The sequence below is a fragment of the Hyperoodon ampullatus genome (genome assembly GCF_949752795.1).
Source record: "Hyperoodon ampullatus genome assembly, chromosome: 20".
Classification (NCBI taxonomy): Eukaryota; Metazoa; Chordata; class Mammalia; order Artiodactyla; family Ziphiidae; genus Hyperoodon; species Hyperoodon ampullatus.
Window position 1 is genome coordinate 394,301 of NC_136933.1, and position 26,764 is coordinate 421,064.

The window sequence follows — 26,764 nt, forward strand, 5'->3', positions numbered from 1 at the left end:
TTGGCGACTTTGGCACTCTTGGCGTTGGGTGGTTGGCATGTTGGGGGTGACATGAGCCAGTGGCATCCTGCCCGTGTGCGCTGGGGTCAGCGTCGCTGCTTTTCCGGACGTTCGTCGGCCAGGAGGAAGGGCGGAAAGCACATCCCGGAAAGGTAATACGCCTCGGCCCCTGGGCGTTGCCGGTGGAGCTCAGAGCCCCTGGGCCTGGGCTTCGTGTCTTGTGCTGTCTCCTGTCACTGTTGCCCCCGGCCGCTGCCCCGTCCGCGCTGTGCTATAGGGGGTATTGGTCGTCTCGCGGCTCAGTTCACAGTGGTTGAAAGGGACAGTGTGAGATGTTCTGATTTCCCCGCACCGTTTTAAAAGGGAGGCTCTGGCCATTTCTCCTCGGGGAAAATGCAGAGGGACTGCTTTTTAAGATAGGACTGTGAGTGTTGGGGACACTCCTTAATTACCAAAATGGAGTCCCCTTCTATTCCTCAAGCTGTGTTGTTTTGGCAGAGAAAATGTGAGTAAGAGGAACTGCAACTAAGTTGAGTGAAATAACGCACGGGTACTGCCGAATTTTCCATCGAAACAGTTGATTTGTGTTGTCTCTAGGAATTATAAAGGCCGTACTGTTGCTTGCTAACCGGTGTCATTTGAGAGATCTACCTCTGTACGTTCAAATGATTGATTTTGGACTTTGCTCATGTGTGCAGTAAACCCTTTAATTCCCTAAGACCTTCCTTTCCTCCATCTCATAGCCCATTAAGCCCGCTTCAGTTTATCTCCTGAGTTTCTTTTGAATCTGTCAACTCTTCCTCAACATCCTAATACTGAACTTGCCTGTGTGTTGCAATTAGGTGCTAACTCGTGTCCATATTTCTTGTTTCCTTCCAATCCATTCTTCACACAAGAAACCTTAAAAGCAAGTTGGAACATTGCTCATAGACAGCGCTGAAAACCATTGTTTTGAGAATAGAAAACACACCGTTGGCCTTTAAGACTCTTCTTGGTCTAGAATCCTCTCTGCTTCTCTAGCCCCATCTTGTGCCTCTATTGCCCTCACTTTCTTTGCTTCAGATACACTGAATTAAGATTAGTTCTCACTCATCTTACAGAAATCAGTACAGATATTATTGTTCACTGTGATTCCTAGCATTACGAATTTTATCATTAGGTTTTGTATGAGGACTAAAACAAAACTGTGAAGTGGAAGAATTGAGTTCAAACACTTTCAGTCAACATGCATGTATTAATGATACCATTGTAGTCAACACCGGGCTAGGTTGTATCAGGGATTCAGAAGGTCTGGCCATCTCTGGGTTTCGATATCCCTTATTTGTTGAGACCTTTGCATTGTTTTGTTGCCTTTTATCTGTTTTCCAGATGGGAAAACAGGAACAAGGGAAGTATAGCTTCTTACAAGGTGGGGTTGAATAAGTGGAGCAGCAAAATGCAAAGCAGAAAGAAGAGGGACCTACTGTAGAGGGATATGCTTTCCGTTTTCAGGGCACACTCATCCTCTGCAGGGAAACAGCCTAACATAAAATTTGCCTAACAAAAATATATTAATATTTGGAAGGACTATCTCCCAGTTGGACAGCGGATGTCCGGGACTCGTTTCATTGCTTTCAAAGTTCCTTTAAAAAAGGTAAGCAAAAGTTATTACCGTATTCTTCCAGAAATCTGAATTCACCATATAGAGCCCTGGCTCTCAACACCGTCATACTCCATTTTGCCTCTTTATAGCAAATACTTTTTAATACCTCCTTTACTATCCAGAAATGGAATTTATAGATAAATACACCCTACTATTGTACTTAATTAAAAAAAATCCCAATGGAATGCCCTAAGTATAAATAAAGAATAAAGTGATGATTAAGACAGCAATATGTATCTCAGTATGTAAATGTTTGGGGATGACTATACTAGAAATAAAGAAATAGTCAGTTACTTGTACCATGAATGCAATAAACTATGGACTTTGATTGATAATGATGTGTCAGTGTTGGTTCATGGATTCTCACAAATGAAGCACACTGGTATGGCATGTTGATAATGGGGAAGGCTGTGTGGGTGAAGGAGAGAGGGTATAAGTGGGAACTCTGTGCTTTTTGCGCAGTTTTGCTGTGAATGTCAAACTGCTCTAAAACTAGTCTACTAATTTAAAAAGAAAAGTGTGTTGCTGGCACTTGAATAACCAAACAGATCAATGGAACAGAGAACATAAATAAGCCAAATACATAAAAGAATATTTAGCAGTGAAAGCCATCCTTCATATAGGTAGATATTCAAGAAGTATTTATTTATGTGTGTACTTACAGGCACTCTGCTTGGAGCTGGCCATCCAGTGGTAGGCAAAATTGATGTGGTCCCTGCCTTCTGGGAATTTACAGTCCAGTTAGGACACCAACATGAAATAAACACACATAGAAATAAATATATAGAAGTGAACTTATTTTCTTCCGTCTAATCTCTCTGGAAGAAAGGATTGTAATATCGCTTGTAAATTCCAGAGGAGGAAACATTACTTTTAGTCTCATATGATAGCATCACAGGGTTTGAATAAATGGATAATATAGTAAAGGATTTTAGACACATGTTCCTTCTTATTTTATTCTTTCTGACAGAGTTTTGAAAAGAATCTTGCTCCAGAAGAATGTTTTTCCCCCTTGCATCTTTTTTAACAAAATCCAAGAACAGAATGAAGAACTTGGGCTGATAATTGACCTAACGTACACGTGCCACTATTATAAGCCAGAGGTAAATGGAACCCATAATTGAAAACGACCTTCTTTCTGATACTGTCATAATTCATAGTAATTCAGTAGTTATCATCTTATGCTAAGGTGAATCCTGGCCTTCTTTTCATGGGTTCAGAAAGGGAAGCTAGTGGTTTCCTTAAGTACACATTTGTAATTGCTGTTGCAAAATGAGATGAAAGATATGAATTGAACTATAGTATTTGGCAGTAGGCTGTAGATATGCTGAAGAAATTCTATAAGCTTCCATGTTCTATGTTTTGAAAACTAAGTAAACTTTTAGCAAGAATATTAGCCTTAAAGGAAAGAAAGGTATGTCCATTATGTGTTTAGCACTTATTTTAAGCAGTTGCCTGAGCATGTTTAAGCATCAGGGTAAAAGACAATTGTTCTCTAAGTTTTATGCTTTCTTTTCCTAATCCCTACCATCTCGTATAGTACAGAAACCCATATATTCTCTTGGCCCATGTAGGACATACCAGTGCAAAATAATTATGCTTCTTCTGACCTGTTCCATGGCCTTGGGAGACAGTAACACCTAAAGTTTGTTAATATTTGTATAGCAGTTTGCCATTTTGAAAGGTCTTTCATATCTATTGACTTAGTTAATCTTCACAACAATGCTTTGCTGTTGAAGTGGAAGTAGTACTGATATCTCCTACTGAGTGCTTACTCTGCACTAAGCTCAGAGGATAGACAACTACAATTACTAATTTTACAGACGATGAAACTGAGTCTTTGACAAGGAAGAACTGAAATTTCAACTCAGTTATTCCTCTTTTTTTTACTGTGGTAAAATATACATAAATCATATTTATTTTAACCATTTATAAATATGCGGTTCAGTGGCATTAAATACAGTCACAGTGTTGTGTAAGTATCACCACTGTCTATAACCAAAACTTGTTCATCCTCCTCAACAAAAACTCTGTAACCGTCCAACAGTTACAACCCCATTTTCCCTCCCACCAGCCCTTAGTAACCTCTATTCTATTTTCTGTGTCTATGAATTTGACTCTTCTAGGTACCTCCTGTAAGTGGAATCTACAATATTTATCCTTCCATGTCTGGCTCATTGCACTAAACCTAGTGTTTTCAAGGTTCATCCATGTTATAGCATGTAACAAAATGCCATTCCTTTTTTGCCTTAATAAATCCCACTGTGTGTATATGCCATATTTTGTTATTCATCGGTTGATTGACACTTGGGTTGTTTCCACCTTGTAGCTACTGTGAATCATGCTGCTGTGATCATTGGTGTACAAATATTTGCTCCAATCCCTGCTTTCAGTCCTTTTAGCTGTGCAGTGTAGGTAGTAGCAGAGTTGTTGGATCGTATCATAGCTCTACGTTTAACATTTGAGAAACTGCCAAACGGTTTTCTACAGTGTCGTCTTGTATTTAAACAATTATCAGAAATTTTAAACATATACAAAAGTATACAAAATACTGTAAATGTTCCCTGTATACCCATGAACTCATCCAGCTTTAATATTTACCAACTGATGGCTGTCATGTTTTATCTATACCCCCACCTGTTTCACCCCATTCCATGTTATCTTGAAGCAGCTCCGAGACAACATGTAATTATACCTATACATTAAAATAATATTTATTTATTTATTTATTTATTTATCTTTGGGCTGTGTTGGGTCTTCGTTTCTGTGCGAGGGCTTTCTGTAGTTGTGGCAAGTGGGGACCACTCTTCATCTCGGTGCATGGGCCTCTCTCTATCGCGGCCTATCTTGTTGTGGAGCACAGGATCCGGACGTGCAGGCTCGGTAGTTGTGGTTCTCGGACCTAGTTTCTCTGCAGCATGTGGGATCTTCCCAGACCAGGGGTCGAACCCGTGTCTTCTGCATTGACAGCAGATTCTCAACCACTGTGCCACCAGGGAAGCCCCACCTATACATATTTGGTATGTATATTTAAAATATAGGACTTGTATTCCTTAATATCATTTTTAATAGTAAATACCCAGTGAGTGCTCAAATTTGCAGTTGTCTCCTAAATGTCATAAAAAATTGTTTTTAAGAATTTTGAATTAGATCCAAATAAGGTCCACACTTTGCTGTTGATTGTTAGGTCTCTGAAGTCTTATTTAATCTATAGGTTCTCCCTCCATGTCTTTCTCACTTTTTTTCCCTCCTTGAATTTTATTTTTAAAGAAAGCAGGTAATTGCCCCATGCAGATTTTGATGGTTACATTCCATGTGTTGTTAACATATTCTTCAATCCTTTTATTTCCTGTAAATTGGTAGTTGATCAGAATGAAGCTTGCATGTTTTGTTTTGGCAAGACAGTTTCATAGGTGATGATGTGTTCTTCCATGGAGACATATAATTGTCTCTTTCTGTGATATTAGCAGTCACTGATGATTGATACCTACATCCATTAATTCAGTTGAGGCTTCCAAAAATGGTGGGGGCTTCCCTGGTGGGACAGTGGCTGAGAGTCCTCTTGCCCATGCAAGGGACACGGGTTCGTGCCCCAGTCCGGGAAGATCCCACATGCCACAGAGTGCCTGGGCCAATGAGCCATGGCTGCTGAGCCTGCGTGTCCGGAGCCTGTGCTCCACAATGGGAGAGGCCACAACAGTGAGAGGCCCACGTATCGGAAAATTAAATAAATAAATAAATAAAATGGTGAATTGTGTTTTTCTTTTTTTCACTTATTAGCTGGGTATATTTCTATAAGGAGAAGATTCCCCTCATCAGCTATTTGGTTGCCCAGTTGTAGAGGCATGATTCTCTTCTTTTATTTAACAGTTTTCAAAATAATGAGTTGATTTACAAATATCCTCCAGTGGTGACCAATTTTTTTTAAATTCATTTATTCATGTCACTGTGGACTCCGATACAGTTACTATTCTAACTGAGGCCCTATGTTTGACCAGTTGGAGCTTTTAGTGACTCCTGAGTCCTTTTCACATGACATCAGTTATTTCTAGACTTCTTCAGTAGTCAGAGCTAGGCAATATGTATGTTTGTTGCTAATATTTCTAAAATATGTCATAGGTTCATACTGCTACTTTCTATTTAAATTCAGAACTAGAGAATTTTCACTTATCCTTTTCTGTCTTCTATTGATAGCCTTACTTTCTCCCACCCCAAGAATACCAGTTCTCAACACTGCCTGAAATTTGCTCTATTTCCTCATTCGAATCCAAGTTCTTCTGATTCTATTCTAGTATTCTACTTAAATCACAGCCTCTGTATGGCCCCTGAAATGTAAGATAGAACATAAATGTAGGTAGAACTGTTTATATCATTTTGAGTTACATGTGCATTCATTCACATAGATTTGCTTTTCCTTTTGCATGCCTAGTAACTGTCCATTCTGCAGTTTTAATGAAAATCAAGTGATACTTACTGGTTAAAGCAGCTTTGGAGAAAATGGCTCTTATCAGAATGACTGACATACTAAGTTTAATGTCCTCTCTTGGTTTATATTCTGCCTTCTCTAATTAATTTTTTATTCTTTCCCTACAAAGGAAATAATACTTATTATCACGGTTTTGCCTTATAGGACTTACCAGAAACTATTCCTTATTTAAAAATTTGTACAATTGGGCATCTGGAGCCAGATGATGACACTATTATTAAATTTCAATGTGCTGTTAATGGGTTTCTGAAAGAAAATAAAGATAATGGTGAGTTCTTTTAGTTTTGTTTTGTTTTTCCCTTTACCTGAACTTTGGTATGCATTTTGAGTGGGGTAGGGGATTTTTAACATTTTTAATAGTTGTGACATTAGGCCTGTTGTGTTTGGTAACATGAAGGTGGAAATGTCAGATGGTGCTAATACAGTATGGTGTTTTTCCTGTTTATGGTCACAAACAATTTAGTTTAGTTTGGAAAGTGAATTTTGTGAGAAATATGAACTGAACTAGCTTTCTTATCTCTTTTTTAAAGATTTAAATGGAATAGACATAAAAAAATAAAAATGTTCTTTTGTCCTATTTATTGGTTGAGAGGTGGAATAAAAGGTTAAGACTCTCAGATTCTTAGCGTATATAAAGGGAAAACATAAAGCAAAAGTTCGGAGTGGGACAGATCTCTCGAAGGCAAACCAAACAGAGTGGACCAGAAGAGTGGCTTCCTCATCATATGTGTTTAAGATATTTTTGCTGCTTTTATACTTGGGGTGCAAGTGAGGAAGAACACTACCACCTCTTATTCTTATCTTGACAGACAGGAAGAACTTAAAAGGCTGGTGTTTTCTTGTTTCTGCTTTAAGATGTACTCTCGTTTTTTTTTTTTTTTTTGCTTTATGCAGGCCTCTCACTGTTGTGGCCTCTACCGTTGCGGAGCACAGGCTCCGGAAGCACAGGCTCAGCGGCCATGGCTCATGGGCCCAGCCGCTCCGTGGCATATGGGGTCTTCCCGGGCCGGGGCAAGAACCCGTGTTCCCTGCATTGGCAGGCGGACTCTCAACCACTGTGCCACCAGGGAAGCCCTAAGATGTACTCTCTTGATAGTAGGTCTTAATAGCGTCTGAATTTCAAGGATCCACTTGCCTTTTTCTACCATCTAACTATCAGAATGAACATGGTATTTGCCGTGTTTTAAGACTGAGGAATCTTTTGTCTTTGGAACACCACTGACCCACATGAGAAAGTGTTCGATTTGTCCTCTTTCTAAATTTAGCCTGAGGAGTGTACACATTATTAAATAAACCTAACAGACAGTAAATATTCCATATATAAAAAATGATGCACATATATTCATAAAACAGGCAGTAGGGAGAAGGAATAGAGATGGAGGTGGGAAGATAGGGGATAGGAGGTGAGAAAGAGAGGGAGAGACTGGAATTTCAAGATAAGTTTTCATTCAATAACCTGGTTGCTTAATGCAGGTCGTAGCTCTTAAATATCTTAAGCCCTATTCACAGATATTCCCTGCACTTTAGCTTTAAAACTTGAGAGTCTTGGCCTTGCCTGTGATAACCAGGGTGTCTAGAAAGGAGGCAAATTTTCTGATTTGTGTAAACTGTAGTCACAGAAATGTTACCTCTTAAGATGTTAGGGTGCAGCTGCCGGCCTCCTCACTTCCTCCAGGCTCCTTTGTGTGTGTTCTGTCTGCTCCCTGTGGGCTAGAAGATCCATACAAGTGCATGAGAACACGTTTGTCAACCTTGCTTGTTCACATGTTATACCAAGTGTAGTCCATTGCATATGCTGACGCCTCTGTGGGTCTTCTGCATGCACTGGGCTAACTTCACCATGCTGTCTGTCATTGCAGTCTCAGGACCTTAGTTATGATCCATTGATGGCTTCCTCTGCTATAAGCCCCTCCCAAAGATGCCAGGCTCACTGATAATGAGGAGGAGACTATACTATCAACTCCTTGGAATTGGTAGAGACTCAGACAATAAATTGTTTTAGTAAACACCGAGAGCGTTATTGGTTTGATTTTAGGGCACAGGGATACAGAGGTGACTAGAAGTCTTTGTTCAGTAGCAACGTACAGTTATCTAGGAAGATAAACATGTAGTGACTCTAAGTGGGTTAATTATAATAAAAGAATCAAGTGCAGCAGGAATATAGAGGAGAAACTGAGGAAGGCCTGACTGAGGAGACAGCGTTTGAGCTGAGCTTTGTGGAAAAGGATTTTGCCGGAATGAGGAAAGGACAGCCCAGGTATTGGGAACAGGTACCAAAGGCACAGGGCTTGAACATGTGCTCTGGAGGGGCAGCCACTTGTGTGACCAGAGGGTAGTGTGAAAGGGCAAGAAATTCATACATTGCTTTTCAGCAAATATTTATATAACACCTTCTAAGTTGAAGGCACTGTTCGAGGCAGTAGGGACACAACCAAGTTCTTGCCCTTATGTACTTTACATTCTAGTGCGGGAGAGAGATGAATAAATAAGTAAATATATGGAGTGTCAAGTGGTCGTAAATGCTTTGGAGAACAAAAAAAAACAAGATGAAGAGGGGAGGGAATGTGGTAGGTGATCAGGGAAGTCCCCTCTATTACGATGTTGATTGAACAGAGCCTTGAAGTGAGAAAAAAGCGATTGGATATCAGGGAGAGTGGAGATGGGTTGGGAGGGTGTGTTCTGAAGCAGAAGGAATAGTAGGTGCAAAGTCCCTGTGGCATGACTGTGCTTGGCATGTTTGAGGAATAGTAAGGAGGCCAGTGTGGCTGGACAGGGGAAAGTGAGTGAGGGCAGGGCAGTGGAGAATGGGATCAGGGAGGCTGGCAGGGGAAAGGAGGGAGGTGGATGATGTAGGTCCTTGTAATTTAGTTTGAACTTATCATTCAGTTGGAGAGACAGACTGGTATTTGTTTATAAAGAGTTCTCAATGCTATGCTAAAAACTTGGGCTTTATTCTGTGCTAAGTGAAGATATTTAAGCAACAGAGCAATCCAGCTAAGTTTCTATTTTAGAAAGGTAACATCTTCCATGTGGAAGATCAGTTGAAATAGAAGTGATTGTTAGAATTGTAGGACGGTAGTAATCCAGGCAGGAGATGACGAATGCCAGACACCATGTAGTCACAGACATACCTTTTGCAGAGATCAGCTACATGTTGTCATTTTTTATTTATTTTCTCATATAATTTTTTTAAAGTGCTGGAGCACGAAATACTGTGGCATAGTTGGAAAAATCTGAGACTCGATTCTAGCCTTTTTTCAGATTTCCTGCTGTGCAGCTTGGGCTTACGTCTCAAGCCTTACTTTTTCATTGTGAAATAAAAATGGTACTAGTTAACCCGAGAACTTCAGAAGGACATAGACCTGTGGCATGTGAGGAGCAGTGAATGAGAAAAGGAATGGAGGTGCTTTGGGACCTCAAGAGCCCTTCAGAAACTGTTTGTCCTTTTTAATTTTGAGCATTAAAATTGAAGGCATTCCATTTCTTTCAGTCAAAAACAAATTGTATTCTTCTGATAGCCTGTTTTTTATTTCACTCCCTTTTTCTTTAGTCAAATCAGTTCCTCATGGACATTCTCCATTCCACACTATTGCATCTGATTGGTGACTATGCAAAATTTCCCAGAGAAAATGAATTTTGACTTCATAGTAGTTAATTCTTTTTTTTTTTTTTTTTGCGGTATGCACACCTCTCACTGTTGTGGCCTCTCCCGTTGTGGAGCACAGGCTCCGGACGTGCAGGCTCAGTGGCCATGGCTCATGGGCCCAGCCGCTCGTCGGCATGTGGGATCTTCACGGACTGGGGTATGAACCCGTGTCCCCTGCATCGGCAGGCAGGCTCTCAACCACTGCGCCACAGGGGAAGCCCAGTTGTTGATTCTTGATAGTACATTCCTGCAAAAACACCCTTTTCTTCCGATTTTTTCCTTTTCAGGATAGTGGTCGTGTTTTGGTAGCTAATAAATGCTACTCTTCAGAAAATTGTATAACTTGTTTTTAGTGTTTCTACTTCGCTTACTTAATTCCATATTCCCTCTTTTATAGACAGACTTATTGGTGTCCACTGTACCCATGGTTTAAACAGGACTGGCTACGTCATCTGCAGGTGAGTGGCCAACCCCAAGAGGCAGACCATGTTTAAATTGTTCTGTTTAAAACAGTAATGTAAACTTATGTAATTTGAATGCAAAAAATGCAGTCAGAGAAATGTATGAAGTGGAAGGCAATTTTGCCACCCTACTCAGAGGTTACGACCAGTAATAATTTAGCACATATTTTTTGAGACATAAAGAATCCAGATATAAGTATATACAATTGTTCCTTGGTATCTGCAGGGGATTGGTTTTAGGACTCCTCATGGATACCAGAGTCCTCGGATGCTCAAGTCCCGTAATGTAAAATGGTGTAGTATTGTCGGCCTTCCATATCAGCAGGATATGGAACCGTTGGATATACAGAACTGACTGTACATGTGATTTATTTGTATAGTATATAGACATTCTGGTTTATAATTTAATATATGGTGGACATCTTCCCATGAAAATATTTGGAGACTTCAATCTTATTTATTTATTTATTTATTTATTTATTTATTATTTTTTCCTCCAAATTTGTTTCAGGTAGTTGTATATAAATTAATGAACAAAAACTTAAGTAAGATACATGTAAGAATTTAATAGAACCTGATACTCTGATTCTTTCAGTTTTTCTCAAACTCATCATGGGGCTTGTAAGAAAATTAACCAACATGGATACTACTACAGTTGAATGTCAAATCCTTAAGTGCTTATGACATACTAAATTCTTCAATACTGCTCTTATGAAGAACCCTTCAAGAGACTTGTGTTTTGTCTGTAGAAAAGTGTTGATTTCTTTGAGGAGTGAAGCATTCAGCTTTAGTGGATAAATCCTTGTTAGGCTGAGGCAATCATTATCATACCCCTCTTTGCCATAAATTGTGTTATGAATGGTCATATCAGTCTGTTTTGGCAAATGAGTAATTAGGGGAAGGCTGTTATTGTGCTTATGAGAATGATATTTTCTCTGAAAAAAGATAAATATGCATTAGGAAAAGGACCATTTGGACTCTTTTTCTGCTTCCTCCTTATTTTGTTAGAATATGATCCTTGGTTTTACAGCAGCCATCTTGTGACCCTGAGATGATCGTATGCCAATAAGGACAAATGGTAGATTAGAAAGAACCAGCAAAGACAGAAAACAGCACCATCAATAGTAACAACAATCACAGCAAAAGAACGATGGGACCTTAACTTGTGGAGTTCCTATAAAGTAAAAAATAAATGTTCTATGTTTACTCTAAAAACAAAAGAACTATGCAAACAAGCTTAAAACTACTTTTTTTGGTGCCAGTGTTATAAAATGTAGCTTTAAGTAAAACCTTGACTCAAATGCCAGCAACTTCAGAAAAGAATTTGGATAGGGGGAAGCAGAAAGTTATCTCACTTAGGAAAAACAACCACTATCTTTATGCTAATCCTTGACACAGAATTGAAACTTATATAGGTGCTGTAACACTTTACACAAATCCTATGTACTGGAGCAATAACAAGATCTAAATACAATTATATTTTTAAATCCTGGGTGAAGGCTTTCCATAAAAATAGCATCCTACTTTTCCCCCTAAATTTCTAAGCTATCACGTACTTTTCCCCAACATCTGCAGGCGTTCAGGAATTTTTAGGAAACTTTCATGCATGATCTTAATTCCCAATCCCCGGCTCTTTGGGCTCAATGACAAAAGATCAAGCTCACCAAAAATGATGGTTCTCTTGAAGTCAGGTGAGAGACACTGGCTCAGTTAGTCTCATGGGACAAAAGCAGTGCTGCATCAACTGTCTCCATGCAGCAGGGGCACGTGAGGGATCTCACAGCCAGTCATCTGTATAGCCCAGGTGATCTGCATACACAGCAGAAATCAAACTGGGTTCTCGTAAGCAAAGTCCATCATACAGATCACACACTCCCGGATCTTGTTTTCTTTTATTTTTTAATTTTTTAATTTTTATTTATTTTTACTTTTATTTTTTAATTACTTTCTGCTTTATAACAAAGTGAATCAGTTATACATATACATCTGTTCCCACATCCCTTCCCTCTTGTGTCTCCCTCCCCCCCACCCTCCCTATCCCACCCCTCCAGGCGGTCACAGAGCACCAAGCTGATCTCCCTGTGCTCTGCGGCTGCTTCCCACTATCTATCTACCTTACATTTGGTAGTGTATATATGTCCATGCCTCTCTTTCGCTTTGTCACAGCTAACCCTTCCCCCTCCCCATATCCTCAAGTCCATTCTCAAGTAGGTCTGTGTCTTTATTCCTGTTTTACCCCTAGGTACTTCATGACACATTTTTTCTTAAATTCCATATATATGTGTTAGCATATGGTATTTGTCTTTCTCTTTCTGACTTACTTCACTCTGTATGACAGACTCTAGGTCTATCCACCTCATTACAAATAGCTCAGTTTCGTTTCTTTTTATGGCTGAGTAATATTCCATTGTATATATGTGCCACATCTTCTTTATCCATTCATCCGATGATGAACACTTAGGTTGTTTCCATCTCCAGGCTATTGTGAATAGAGCTGCAATGAACATTTTGGTACATGTCTCTTTTTGAATTATGGTTTTCTCAGGGTATATGCCTAGTAGTGGGATTGCTGGGTCATATGGTAGTTCTATTTTTAGTTTTTTAAGGAACCTCCATACTGTTCTCCATAGTGGCTGTACCAATTCACATTCCCACCAGCAGTGCAAGAGTGTTCCCTTTTCTCCACACCCTCTCCAGTATTTACTGTTTCTAGATTTCTAGATGATGGCCATTCTGACTGGTGTGAGATGATATCTCATTGTAGTTTTGATTTGCATTTCTCTAATGATTAATGATGTTGAGCATTCTTTCATGTGTTTGTTGGCAGTCTGTATATCTTCTTTGGAGAAATGCCTATTTAAGTCTTCTGCCTATTTTTGGATTGGGTTGTTTGTTTTTTTGCTATTGAGCTGCATGAGCTGCTTATAAATTTTGGAGATTAATCCTTTGTCAGTTGCTTCATTTGCAAATATTTTCTCCCATTCTGAGGGTTCTCTTTTGGTCTTGTTTATGGTTTCCTTTGCTGCGCAAAAGCTTTGAAGTTTCATTAGGTCCCATTTGTTTATCTTTGTTTTTATTTCCATTTCTCTAGGAGGTGGGTCCAAAAGGATCTTGCTGTGATTTATGTCATAGAGTGTTCTGCCTCTGTTTTCCTCTAAGAGTTTGATAGTGTCTGGCCTTTCATTTAGGTCTTTAATCCATTTTGAGCTTATTTTTGTGTATGGTGTCAGGGAATGATCTAATCTGATACTTTTACATATCCCTGTCCAGTTTCCCTAGCACCACTTATTGAAGAGGCTGTCCTTTCTCCACTGTACATTCCTGCCTCCTTTATCAAAGATAAGTTGACCATATGTGTGTGGGTTTATCTCTGGGCTTTCTATCCTGTTCCATTGATCTATCTTTCTGTTTTTGTGCCAGTACCACACTGTCTTGATTACTCTAGCTTTGTAGTATAGTCTGAAGTCAGGGAGCCTGATTCCTCCAGCTCTGTTTTTTGTTCTCAAGATTGCTTTGGCTATTCAGGGTCTTTTGTTTTTCCAAACAAATTTTGAAATTTTTTGTTCTAGTTCTGTGAAAAATGTCAGTGGTAGTTTGATAGGGATTGCATTGAATCTGTAGATTGCTTTGGGTAGTAGAGTCATTTTCACAATATTGATTCTTCCAATCCAGGAGCATGGTATATCTCTCCATCTGTTTGTATCATCTTTAATTTCTTTCATCAGTGTCTTATAATTTTCTGCATACAAGCCTTTTGTCTCCTTAAGTAGGTTTATTCCTAGATATTTTATTCTTTTTGTTGCAATGGTAAGTGGGAGTGTTTTCTTGATTTCACTTTCAGATTTTTCATCATTAGTGTACAGGAATGCCAGAGATTTCTGTGCATTAATTTTGTATCCTGCTACTTTACCAAATTCATTGATTAGCTCTAGTAGTTTTCTGGTAGCATCTTTAGGATTCTCTATGTATAGTATCATGTCATCTGCAAACAGTGACAGCTTTACTTTTTCTTTTCCAACTTGGATTCCTTTGATTTCCTTTTCTTCTCTGATTGCTGTGGCTAAAACTTCCAAAACTAAGTTGAATAAGAGTGGTGAGAGTGGGCAGCCTTGTCTTGTTCCTGATCTTAGTGGAAATGGTTTCAGTTTTTCACCATTGAGGACGATGTTGGCTGTGGGTTTGTCATATATGGCCTTTATTATGTTGAGGAAAGTTCCCTCTATGTCTACTTTCTGCAGGGTTTTTATCATAAATGGGTGTTGAATTTTGTCGAAAACTTTCTCTGCATCTATTGAGATGATCATATGGATTTTCTTCTTCAATTTGTTGATATGGTGTATCACGTTGATTGATTTGCGTATAATGAAGAATCCTTGCATTCCTGGAATAAACCCCACTTGATCATGGTGTATGGTCCTTTTAATGTGCTGTTGGATTCTGTTTGCTAGTATTTTGTTGAGGATTTTTGCATCTATGTTCATCAGTGATATTGGCCTGTAGTTTTCTTTCTTTGTAACGTCCTTGCCTGGTTTTGGTATCAAGGTGATGGTGGCCTTGTAAAATGAGTTTGGGAGTGTTCCTCCCTGTGCTATATTTTGGAAGAGTTTGAGAAGGATAGGTGTTAGCTCTTCTCTAAATGTTTGATAGAATTCGCCTGTGAAGCCATCTGGTCCTGGTCTTTTGTTTGTTGGAAGATTTTTAATCACAGTTTCAATTTCAGTGCTTGTGATTGGTTTATTCATATTTTCTATTTCTTCCTGATTTCGTCTTGGCAGGTTGTGCATTTCTAATAATTTTTCCATTTCTTCCAGGTTGTCCGTTTTATTGACACAGAGTTGCTTGTAGTAATCTCTCATGATCTTTTGTGTTTTTGCAGTGTCAGTTGTTACTTCTCCTTTTTCATTTCTAATTCTATTGATTTGAGTCTTCTCCCTTCTTTTCTTGATGAGTCTGGCTAATGGTTTGTCAATTTTGTTTATCTTCTCAAAGAACCAGCTTTTAGTTTGGTTGATCTTTGCTATCGTTTCCTTCATTTCTTTTTCATTTATTTCTGATCTGATCTTTATGATTTCTTTCCTTCTGCTAACTTTGGGGGCTTTTTGTTCTTCTTTCTGTAATTGCTTTAGGTGCAGGGTCAGGTTGTTTACTCGAAATGTTTCCTGTTTCTTAAGGTGGGATTGTATTGCTATAAACTTCCCCCTTAGAACTGCTTTTGCTGCATCCCATAGGTTTTGGGTCGTCGTGTCTCCATTGTCATTTGTTTCTAGGTATTTTTTAATTTCCTCTTTGATTTCTTCAGTGATCACTTCGTTATTGAGTAGTGTATTGTTCAGCCTCCATGTGTTTGTATTTTTTACAGATCTTTTCCTGTAATTGATGTCTAGTCTCATAGCATTGTGGTCGGAAAAGATACTTGATACAATTTCAATTTTCTTAAATTTACCAAGGCTTGATTTGTGACCCAAGATATGATCTATCCTGGAGAATGTTCCATGAGCACTTGAGAAAAATGTGTATTCTGTTGTTTTTGGATGGAATGTCCTATAAATATCAACTAAGTCCATCTTGTTTAATGTATCATTTAAAGCTTGTGTTTCCTTATTTATTTTCATTTTGGATGATCTGTCCATTGGTGAAAGTGGGGTGTTAAAGTCCCCTAGTATGATTGTGTTACTGTCGATTTCCCCTTTTATGGCTGTTAGTATTTGCCTTATGTATTGAGGTGCTCCTATGTTGGGTGCATAAATATTTACAATTGTTATATCTTCTTCTTGGATCGATCCCTTTATCATTATGTAGTGTCCTTCTTTGTCTCTTCTAATAGTCTTTATTTTAAAGTCTATTTTGTCTGATATAAGAATTGCTACTCCAGCTTTCTTTTGATTTCCATTTGCATGGAATATCTTTTTTCATCCCCTTACTTTCAATCTGTAGGTGTCTCTAGGTCTGAAGTGGGTCTCTTGTAGACAGCATATATATGGGTCTTGTTTTTGTATCCATTCAGCCACTTTGTGTGTTTTGGTGGGAGCATTTAGTCCATTTACATTTAAGGTAATTTTTGATATGTATGTTCCTATTCCCATTTCCTTAATTGCTTTGGGTTCGTTATTGTAGGTATATTCCTTCTGTTGTGTTTCTTGCCTAGAGAAGTTCCTTTAGCATTTGTTGTAAAGCTGGTTTGGTGGTGCTGAACTCTCTCAGCTTTTGCTTGTCTGTAAACGTTTTAATTTCTCCATCAAATCTGAATGAGATCCTTGCTGGGTAGAGTAATCTTGGTTGCAGGTTTCTCTCCTTCATCACTTTAATTATGTCCTGCCACTCCCTTCTGGCTTGTAGAGTTTCTGCTGAGAGATCAGCTGTTAACCTGATGGGGATTCCCTTGTGTGTTATTTGTTGTTTTTCCCTTGCTGCTTTTAATATGATTTCTTTGTGTTTAATTTTTGACAGTTTGATTAATATGTGTCTTGGCGTATTTCTCCTTGGATTTATTCTGTATGGGACTCTCTGTGCCTCCTGGACTTGATTAAGTATTTCCTTTCCCATATTAGGGAAGTTTTCAACTATAATCTCTTCAAATATTTTCTCAGTCCCTTTCTTTTTCTCTTCTTCTTCTGGAACCCCTATAATTCGAATGTTGGTGCGTTTAATATTGTCCCAGAGGTCTCTGAGACTGTCCTCTGTTCTTTTCATTCTTTTTTCTTTATTTTGCTCTGCATTAGTTATTTCCACTATTTTATCTTCCACCTCACTTATCCGTTCTTCTGCCTCAGTTATTCTGCTATTGATCCCATCTAGAGTATTTTTCATTTCATTTATTGTGTTTTTAATCGATGCTTGATTCATCTTTAGTTCTTCTAGGTCCTTGTTAACTGTTTCTTTCATATTGTCTATTCTATTTCCAAGATTTTGGATCTTGGAAATAGAATCTTGGATCAGCTTTACTATCATTATTCTGAATTCTTTTTCAGGTAGACTGCCTATTACCTCTTCATTTGTTAGGTCTGGTAGGTTTTTATCTTGCTCCTTCACCTGCTGTGTGTTTTTCTGCTTTCTCATTTTGCTTATGTTACTGTGTTTGGGGTCTCCTTTTTGCAGGCTGCAGATTCGTAGTTCCCGTTGTTTTTGGTGTCTGTCCCCCGTGGCTAAGGTTGTTTCAGTAGGTTGTTTAGGCTTCCTGGTGGGGGGGACTAATGCCTGTGTTCTGGTGGCCGAGGGTCGATCTTGCCTTTCTGGTGGACAGGTCCACGTCCGGTGGTGTGTTTTGGGGTGCCTGTGGCCTTATTATGTTTTTAGGTAGCCTCTCTGCTAATGGGTGGGGTTGTGTTCCTGCCTTGCTAGTTGCTTGGCATAGGGTGACCAGCACTGTAGCTTGCTGGTCGTTGACTGAAGCTGGGTGCTGGTGTTGAGATGGAGATCCCTGGGAGATTTTCGCTGCTTGACATTATGTGGAGCTGGGAGGTCTCTTGTGGACCCGTGTCCTGAAGTTGGCTCTCCCACTTCAGAGGCACAGCACTGACTCCTGGCTGCAGCACCAAGAGCCTTTCATCCACCCGGCTCAGAATAACAGTGAGAAAAAGTAGAAAGAAAGAATTAGTAGAAGAAAGAAAGAGAGAGGGGAAGAAAGGAAGAAGGGAAGGAAGGATGGAAGAAAGAAAGGGAGGGAGGGAGGAAGGATGGAAAGAAAGAAGGAAAGAAAGGAGGGAGGGAGGGAAGAATGAAAGCAAAAGGAAGAGTGAATGGAAGAAGGGAGGGAGGGAGGAAGGAAAGAAAGAAAGAAAGACAGGAGGGAGGGAGGGAGGAAGGAAAGAAAAAGAAAGTGGAAAGAAGAAGGCTGGGAGGGAGGGAGGGAGGAAAGAAAAAGAAAGAAGGAAAGGAGGAGCGGAGGGAGGGAGGGAGGAAGGAAAGAAAAAGTGGAAAGAAGAAGGGTTGGAGGGAGGGAGGAAAGAAAAAGAAAGAAGGAAAGGAGGAGCGGAGGGAGGGAGGGAGGAAGGAAAGAAAAAGAAAGTGGAAAGAAGAAGGGTGGGAGGGAGGGAGGAAAGAAAAAGAAAGAAGGAAAGGAGGAGCGGAGGGAGGGAGGGAGGAAAAAGAAAAAGTGGAAAGAAGAAGGGTGGGAGGGAGGGAGGAAAGAAAAAGAAAGAAGGAAAGGAGGAGCGGAGGGAGGGAGGGAGGAAGGGAAGGTAGGAAAAAAAGAAAGAGCAGGTAAAGTAAAATAGAATAAAGTATGAAATATAGTAGCGTTATTAAAATTAAACAGTAATTATTGAAAAAAAACACGGACCGATAGAACCCAGGGACATATGGTGGAAGCAAAGCTATACAGAGAGAATCTTACACAGAAGATTACACATACACATTCACAAAAAGAGAGCAGGGGGAAAAATAAAAAATCTTGCTCTCCAAGTCCACCTCCTCAATTTGGGATAATTCGTTGTAAAAAGAGGAAAAGGGCGAGAAGTCTGAAATCTTGCTAAGTCCACCTCCTTAATCGGGGATAATTCGTTGTAAAAAGAGGAAAAAGGGGGGAAAGTCTTAAATCTTGTCCTCAAAGTCCACTTCCTCAATTTGGGATGATTCGCTGTCCATTCATGCACTCCACAGACGCAGGGCACATCAAATGGACCGTGGAGCTTTAATCCGCTGCCTCCGAGGCTGCACAGAGAGATTTCCCTGTCTCTGCTCTCACAACTCCCGGGTCTCAGCCTTGGACCTGGCCCCGCCTCTGCGCGTAGGTCGCCGGAGGGCGTCCGTTCTTCGCTCAGACAGGACGGGTTTAAAGGAGCCGCTGATTCGGGGGCTCTGGCTCACTCAGGCAGAGGGGAGGGAGGGGCGCGCAGTGTGGGGCGGGCCTGCGGCAGCAGAGGCCGGCGTGACGTTGCAGCAGCCCGTGGCGCTCCGTGCGCCCTCCCGGGAAAGCCGTCCCCGGGTCCCGGGACCCCGGCAGTGGCGGGGTGCACAGACCCCCCGGAAGGCAGGGCGGACAGTGACCCGCGCTCGCACACAGGCCCCGCGGCGGCGGCCGGCGGCGGCGGCGGCGGCGGCAGCAGCAGCAGCCGCCCCAGCGTCCCACGCCCGTCTCCGAGGTCCGCGCCTTACCCGCGGCTCGCGCCTGTCTCCAGCGCCTCCCCAAGCAGCCCTCTTAATGCCCTCTCCTCGCGCACCAGGCAACAAAAGGGAAAAAAGTCTCTTGCCTCTCCGGTATCTCCAGACCCTTTCCCCGGACTCCCTCCGGGCTAGCCGTGGTGCACTAACTCCTTCAGGCTCTCTTCCTGCCGCGAGCCCCAGTCCTCTCCCTGCGCTCCGACTGAAAGCCGATACCCGAGCCTCAGCTCCCAGCCCCGCCCACCCCGGCGGTCGAGCAGACAAGCCTCTCGGGCTGGTGTGTGCCTGAGGGCACCGATCCTCTGTGCCGGAATCTCTCCGCTTTGCCCTCCGCACCCCTGTTGCTGTGCTCTCCTCCGCTACTCCGAAGCTTTCCCCCTCCGCCACCTGCAGTCTCCGCCCGCGAAGGGGCTTGTAGTGTGTAGAAACCTTCCCTCCTTCACGGCTCCCTCCCACTGGTGCAGGTCTCGTCCATATCTTATTGTCTCTGTTTATTCTTTTTTTTCTTTTGACCTACCCAGGTATGTGGGGAGTTTCTTGCCTTTTGGGGGGTCTGAGGTCTTCTGTCAGCGTTCAGTAGGTGTTCTGTTGGAGTTGTTCCACGTGTAGATGAATTTCTGATGTATCTGTGGGGAGGAAGGTGATCTCTGCGTCTTACTCTTCCGCCATCTTGCCTTTGTCCCCCATTTATTGTGTTTTTAATCGATGCTTGATTCATCTTTCGTTCTTCTAGGTCCTTGTTAACTGTTTCTTGCATTTTGTCTATTCTATTTCCAAGATTTTGGATCTGGGAAATAGAATCTTGGATCAGCTTTACTATCATTATTCTGAATTCTTTTTCAGGTAGACTGCCTATTACCTCTTCATTTGTTAGGTCTGGTAGGTTTTTATCTTGCTCCTTCACCTGCTGTGTGTTTTTCTGTCTTCTCATTTTGCTTATCTTACTGTGTTTGGGGGTCTCCTTTTTGCAGGCTGCAGGTTCGTAGTTCCCGTCGTTTTTGGTGTCTGTCCCCAGTGGCTAAGGCTGTTTCAGTAGGTTGTGTAGGCTTCCTGGTGGAGGAGACTAGTGCCTGTGTTCTGGTGGTTGAGGCTCGATCTTGTCTTTCTGGTGGGCAGGTCCACGTCTGGTGGTGTGTTTTGGGGTGCCTGTGGCCTTATTATGTTTTTAGGCAGCGTCTCTGCTAATGGGTGGGGTTGTGTTCCTGTCTTGCTAGTTGCTTGGCATAGGGTGACCAGCACTGTAGCTTGCTGGTCGTTGACTGAAGCTGGGTGCTGCTGTTGAGATGGAGATCTCTGGGAGATTTTCGCCGCTTGATATTATGTGGAGCTGGGAGGTCTCTTGTGGACCTGTGTCCTGAAGTTGGCTCTCCCACTTCAGAGGCACAGCACTGACTCCTGGCTGCAGCACCAAGAGCTTTTCATCTTCCCGGCTCCAGATCCAACGTGCAGCACACAGAGCAGGGGGCAGGGTCCCCAGATGGGAGGTCTAGTGCAGCTCAGTGAAATCTTGATCTGTGAGGCTGAGAGGTGGAGACGGGAGAGCTTGCTCCTTGGCCCGGCCGGCACTTCCCGGCGCTGTCCTGGGCGGAGCCTCCGCCCCGCCGCGCTCCAGAGCCACTGCCGCCTCGACGCCACACCACTGCTTCTTCCCGGATCTTGTTTTTTAATATTTGTTTTATTTTATTGATTGATTTTTTTCTTGTTTGTTTGTGCTGGGTCTTAGTTGCAGCCGCTGGGCTCCTTAGTTATGGCATGCAAACTCTTCGTTGCGTCATGCGTGTGGGATCTTGTTCCATGAACAGGGAATGAACCCGGCCCCCCTGCATTGGGAGTGTGGAGTCATTAGCCAATGCACCACCAGGGAACTCCCCTGGATTCTTTTTTCTGATCCATTTATTCCAGGGTCATAAACACCTTTAGGCTGATGCTGTGTGAGGCCTATTCTTTGAGCTATCCTATTTGGTTCCTCTCAGCTGAGTTGCTAGGCGCGTCTGGCTAGGTGTTGAATGATAGACCAAAACTGTAACTTGATCCAGATATGGCAGCAGCGGCTCCTGATCCAGCTCCATCCCGTTGCCAAAGCCAGCCCAGTCGGACTGACACTTGTGAGGCAGGCAGATATCATTCGAAGTGGGGGACATAAGCCACTTTCCAATCTTCCGGGGTTGAGTGTGTGATCTGTGTGCTGTTTTGACAGTCTTCCAAACTCATTCTTTTTTTTATTTTAATTAGTTAATTTATTATTTTTATTTATATATTTTTGAATTTTTTAAATTTATTTTTTATACAGCAGGTTCTTATTAGTTATCTGTTTTATATGTATTAGTATATATATGTCAATCCCAATCTTCCAATTTATCTCACCACCACCGACCCCCACCCTGTCCCACTTTCCCCCCTTGGTGACCATACGTTTGTCCTCTACATCTTTGTCTCTATTTCTGCGTTGCAAACCGGTTCATCTGTACCATTTTTCTAGATTCCAAATATGCATTAATATACAATATTTGTTTTTCTCTTTCTGACTTACTTCACTCTGTATGACAGTCTCTAGGGCCATGCACGTCTCTACAACTGACCCAATTTCATTCTTTTTTATCTCTGAGTAATATTCCGTTGTATATACGTACCACTTCTTCTTTGTCCTTTCATCTGTCGATGAGCATTTAGGTGGCTTCCATGACCTACCTATTGTGAATAGTGCTGCCTTGAACATTGGCGTGCATATGTCTTTTTGAATTATGGTTTTCTCTGGGTATATGCCCAGTAGTTGGATTGCTGGATCATGTGGTAGTTCTATTTTTAGTTTTTAAGGAAGCTCCATACTGTTCTCCATAGTGGCTGTATCAGTTTACATTCCCACCAGCAGTGCAAGAGGGTTCCCTTTCTTCACACCCTGTCCAGCATTTGGTGTTTGTAGCTTTTCTGATGATGTCCATTCTAACCGGTGTGAGGTGATACTTCAATGTAGTTTTGATTTGCATTTGTTTAATAATTAGTGATGTTGAGCAGCTTTTCATGTGCCTCTTGACCATCTGTATGTCTTCTTTGGAGAAATGTCTATTTAGGCCTTCTGCCCATTTTTTCTTTGGGTTGTTTGTTTTTTCAATAGTGAGCTGCATGACCTATTTATATATTTTGGTGATTACTCCTTTGTCTGTTGATTCGTTTGCAAATATTTTTCCCATTCTGAGGGTTATCTTTTCGTCTTTTTTATAGTTTCCTTTGCTGTGCAAAGCTTTTAAGTTTCATTACGTCCCATTTGTTTATTTGTTTTTAAGGCTGCATTGTTCCTTTGCTTACTGATGAACATATAAAAGTCAGAAGTTTTTGATATTATAAAACGTCAAAGTAATGAACATTCCTGTGTGAGCACATTTGAATATGTATGCTTTGTCTCAGTTAACTTCACTCAGAATGGAACTTCTGCATCAAAGAGTTTATGCCCTTATGTTTCTGTGGATATTGCTACACTGTACCAACTTATGGTTGTTCATGCAGGAAATACTTATTGAGCATCTGTTATATTTAAGCACTGTGCTGGGTGCCAGCAAAAAGACTTGTGAAATTTTGTGAGTGAAGAGACTTGACCTGCCCTTTGTGAATTCTAACAGTCCAGAGTGGGAATAGGTATTCGAGGTTCATAGTCTGCATGTAGAATTACAACTCTGACAAGTGCCAAGGAGAGGAACATGGTACCATGAGAGCATATTTTGGGAGGATTTGATCTCATCATGGAGATTAGAGAAGGTTTATTTAGGGATGTTTCAGCTGATATCTGAAGGATAAGTAGATATTAACCAGATCGGGACGTTGCGGAGAGATTTCTGAGCATAAGGAAGAGCAAAAGACCCTATAAGAGGAAAGCATATGCTGTGTTGGAGGTACTGGCCTGGAAGGTGGAGCTGTTGGGGGAGCATGTGATAATAATGGAGCTACAAGTGTGAGGTAGAAGCTCAATCATTCAGGCTTATGTTTAAGGTTTCAGACTTTAAGAGTAATAGAAAACCATTGAACTTTTTTTGTTGAAGGTGAGTGTGTGGAAGATACCCAATTGCACTTTCAACCTATCATTTTGCTACTGAGTGGAGAATACACTGCAGGAAGAAAGAGTGGAAGCGAGGAAACAAGTTAGGAGACTTGTGTAGAAATTGGGCATAATGGTGGCTTGGACCAGGGTATGGTGGTCATTTTGGTGGAAAGATGTGGACAGATCCTAGAGGTATGTAGCAGTATCATTGTTAGCACTGGTGGTGGGTTGAAGATGAGGGCGAGGGAGAAATAGCTGTCAGTGATGGTGATTCATAAGTTTTTGGCTCCTATGGTTGGTTAGATACGGTTTTGTAGATATGATGTTAATATTTATACTAATTTTTCTTTTGTTATTTGCTGGTTCTTGAGGAATACTCTGTCCTATTAAATCTCCTGTTTATAGTGTACAGAGCATTTTCTCCGAAACTGATTGTTGCATATTATCAGATAACTTTTTAACATCTGCCTGTTAGGTCCTGTATTTTATTCTCTTTCATTTATTAATTAAATTGGTGTATTAATGTAAATAATTATATTAATAGATTTTCTACAGTTGTGTTATCCTTTCATCCTTGGAATAATGCCTTTTTCTAGTCATGGTATATATCATTCTTTAATAATTATTGATTAGATGTGCTGATATTTTCTTAGGATTTTTATATCTATATTGGTAAAGCGAAATTGGACCTTTTTGCAAAAACTTGATTGTCTTTTCTTTTTATTTACAAATGACTCTCATTGTGTTATTTTGTAGATATTTGATTGATGTAGAAGGCATGTGGCCAGATGATGCAATTGGACATAAGTATAAGGGTTTTCACTACTTTTCCGTTTTTATAAAATTTGAAGTTAGAAGTGTAGGGGAATTTCTCAAATTTTGGAAAAAGAGAAAAGTTTGTAATTCATTTGTTCTGACATAAGATAACCTTTTACTAAAAGTTTATAAAGGGATGTATCTGGAAATAGCGAGATATAACAGCCTGAATAATTAGTTAGTGGATTTCAGCATTTTTTTCTTTTTTAAATTTATTTAATTAATTTGTTTTTGATATTATATCCACTGCACAACCAAGGAAGTTCTTTTTCTTCCTTCCTTCCTTCCTTCCTCCCTTTATTTAAAGCTCCAAGCCTTTTAAAATATATGACTTCTTAGTAACAATCTGCAGTTCATATAACCAAGGGGTTTTTAACTTCTCCTCTAAAAGTTATATTCCTGGGACTTCCCTGGTGGTCCAGTGGTTAAGACGCTGTGCTTCCAATGCAGCAGGATTGGGTTCAATCCCTAGTTGGGGAGCTATGTTCCCACAGGCTGCGCAGCCAAAGAAATTTTTTAAAAAGTTATATTCCTGTATTATTGAGTTTAGTGGTTTAGATTTTCCTTTTTTTTCCTATTTTTTTCTTTGCTGTACACGGGCCTCTCACTGTTGTGGCCTCTCCCATTGCAGAGCACAAGCTCTGGATGCACAGTCTCAGTGGCCATGGCTCACGGGCCTAGCCACTCTGCGGCATGTGGGATCCTCCCGGACTGGGGCACGAACCCATATCCCCTGCATTGGCAGGTGGACTCTCAACCACTGCACCACCAGGGAAGCCCTTGACATAATTATTTTGAATTTGGATAGTGCTGATGGTTGCACAGCATTGTGAATGTCTTTAATGTCAATGAATTGTATACTTGAAAATGGTTGAAAGACTAAATTTTGTTTTATGTACATCTTACCATAATAAAAAAAACAGATGAACGAACAGCATTACCCAGAATTAAGTAAGATGATAGAACTCAGGACAGAATTCAAAATAAAAGAAACAAAATTCAGAAAAGCTGACTAAATTTAAAATAATACAAGAGTGGGGACTTCCCTGGTTGTCCAGTGGTTAAGAATCTGCCTTCCAATGCAGCGAATGCAGGTTCGATCCCTGGTTGAGGAACTGAGATCCCACATGCCGCAGGGCAGCTAAGCCTGCACGCCGCACCTACTGAGCCTACGTGCTGTGGAGCCCACATGTCACAACTAAAGAGCCCACGAGCCACAAGAAAGAGCCCACGCACTTCAATGAAGAGCCCACGTGCTGCAACTAATACCCGACACTGCCAAAACTAAATAAATTAAATAAAATAACACGAGTGAATGAACATAATGGATAATGCCTTAAGAGAAACAAACAAGAAAAGGAAAGATTTTTAAATCGAAAAGAAAACAAAAAGTATTTTAGACAAATGGCAAACATAAAAGATAGGCAGAAAGGAGTCAGGACAGCTCTGAAAAGAGTAATATAAGTACGTATTAGAATCTATTATGCCATGAAAGTGACATTTCAAATGAGTGGGACAGATTAGTCAGTAAATTGTGATACATACATGTTGAGGTATAAAGAGTTCTCTGGAAGGTTCCATGGCACGGCAAAAGCAGATGCCTCTGAGGAGGGATATGTGTGGCTGGGGAACGTGCGGAAAAGGATGACTTTTCATTGAATACCGTTGTGTACCTTTTCTAATGTTCTGTCATGTGAATTTATTACCTCTGAAGGTCACCTGTGTTCAAACCCCACTTCCCCCAGTTACTAGCTCTTAATCTTGGGCAAACTCTTTACACTCTCCAGGCTTCTTTATCTGTGAAATAAGGTCAGTAACTTAGCCTGGTGCTGCCTGGCACAGAATCCACTGTCAATAAATGGAGATTATTAGTGTAAAAACCCGAAATGCCCATCAATGGAGGAATGGATATTTTAAATGTGGTGTATATGTGAAATATTACACAGTCGTAAAAAGGAATGAAGTACCGACACATGCCACGACATGGACAAACTTGAAAACCTTATGCTAAGTGAGAGAAGCCCCACAGAGTGGTCACATTTGTATTATTTCATGAAATGTCCAGAAAAGGCCAAACCATAGCGACAGAAAGGAAATGAATGGTTGCAGGGACTGAAGGAGGAGGCGATGAAGAGGGCCAGCTGAGGGTTACAGGGGATTCTTTTTGGAGGATGGATAAGTGATGGGTTAGATGACAGTGATGGTTGCATAGGCTTGAGAATGTACGAAATGACACTGAATTTGCAGTCTCAGAGGGTGAATTTTATGGCATGTGAATGACATCTCAAAAAAATAATTTTGAAAATGAAAATTGCCAGTTTTCCCATTTTCACTATCCACTATCCACTGTTCAAGCCTCCATCTCTCCCTTCTCCCCACGTCATTCCTTTTTACGCCCACCCCTGCTGCTATCTCCCAACCTTACTCCCTCGAGCTGCCCCACGAGGCCTCCCAGGGAGCCACTGAACCGCTGGGCACCTGCGTCCTTTGGCTGTTGGAACCATTACCCTGTGCCCGTGAACCCACCGCTCTCACCCACGACAGTGGACGCTTCTGTAGGATTTTTCTCGTGCATTTCAGTTGA

At 41.0% G+C, this 26,764-nt stretch overlaps 2 pseudogenes across 2 annotated transcripts; one reads left to right on the forward strand and one right to left on the reverse strand.

Moving 5' to 3' along the window:
- LOC307068774 (RNA/RNP complex-1-interacting phosphatase-like) lies at positions 1-26,764 on the forward strand (annotated as a pseudogene). The gene is made up of 7 exons: positions 1-152; positions 1,558-1,633; positions 2,613-2,745; positions 6,273-6,396; positions 10,172-10,232; positions 24,121-24,171; positions 26,536-26,764. The product of its transcript is annotated as an RNA/RNP complex-1-interacting phosphatase-like (transcript).
- Positions 11,942-21,475, reverse strand: LOC307068761 (RING finger protein 11-like; annotated as a pseudogene). Its single transcript has 2 exons — positions 21,211-21,475; positions 11,942-12,116 (listed from the first exon to the last, which is right to left on the reverse strand). The product of its transcript is annotated as an RING finger protein 11-like (transcript).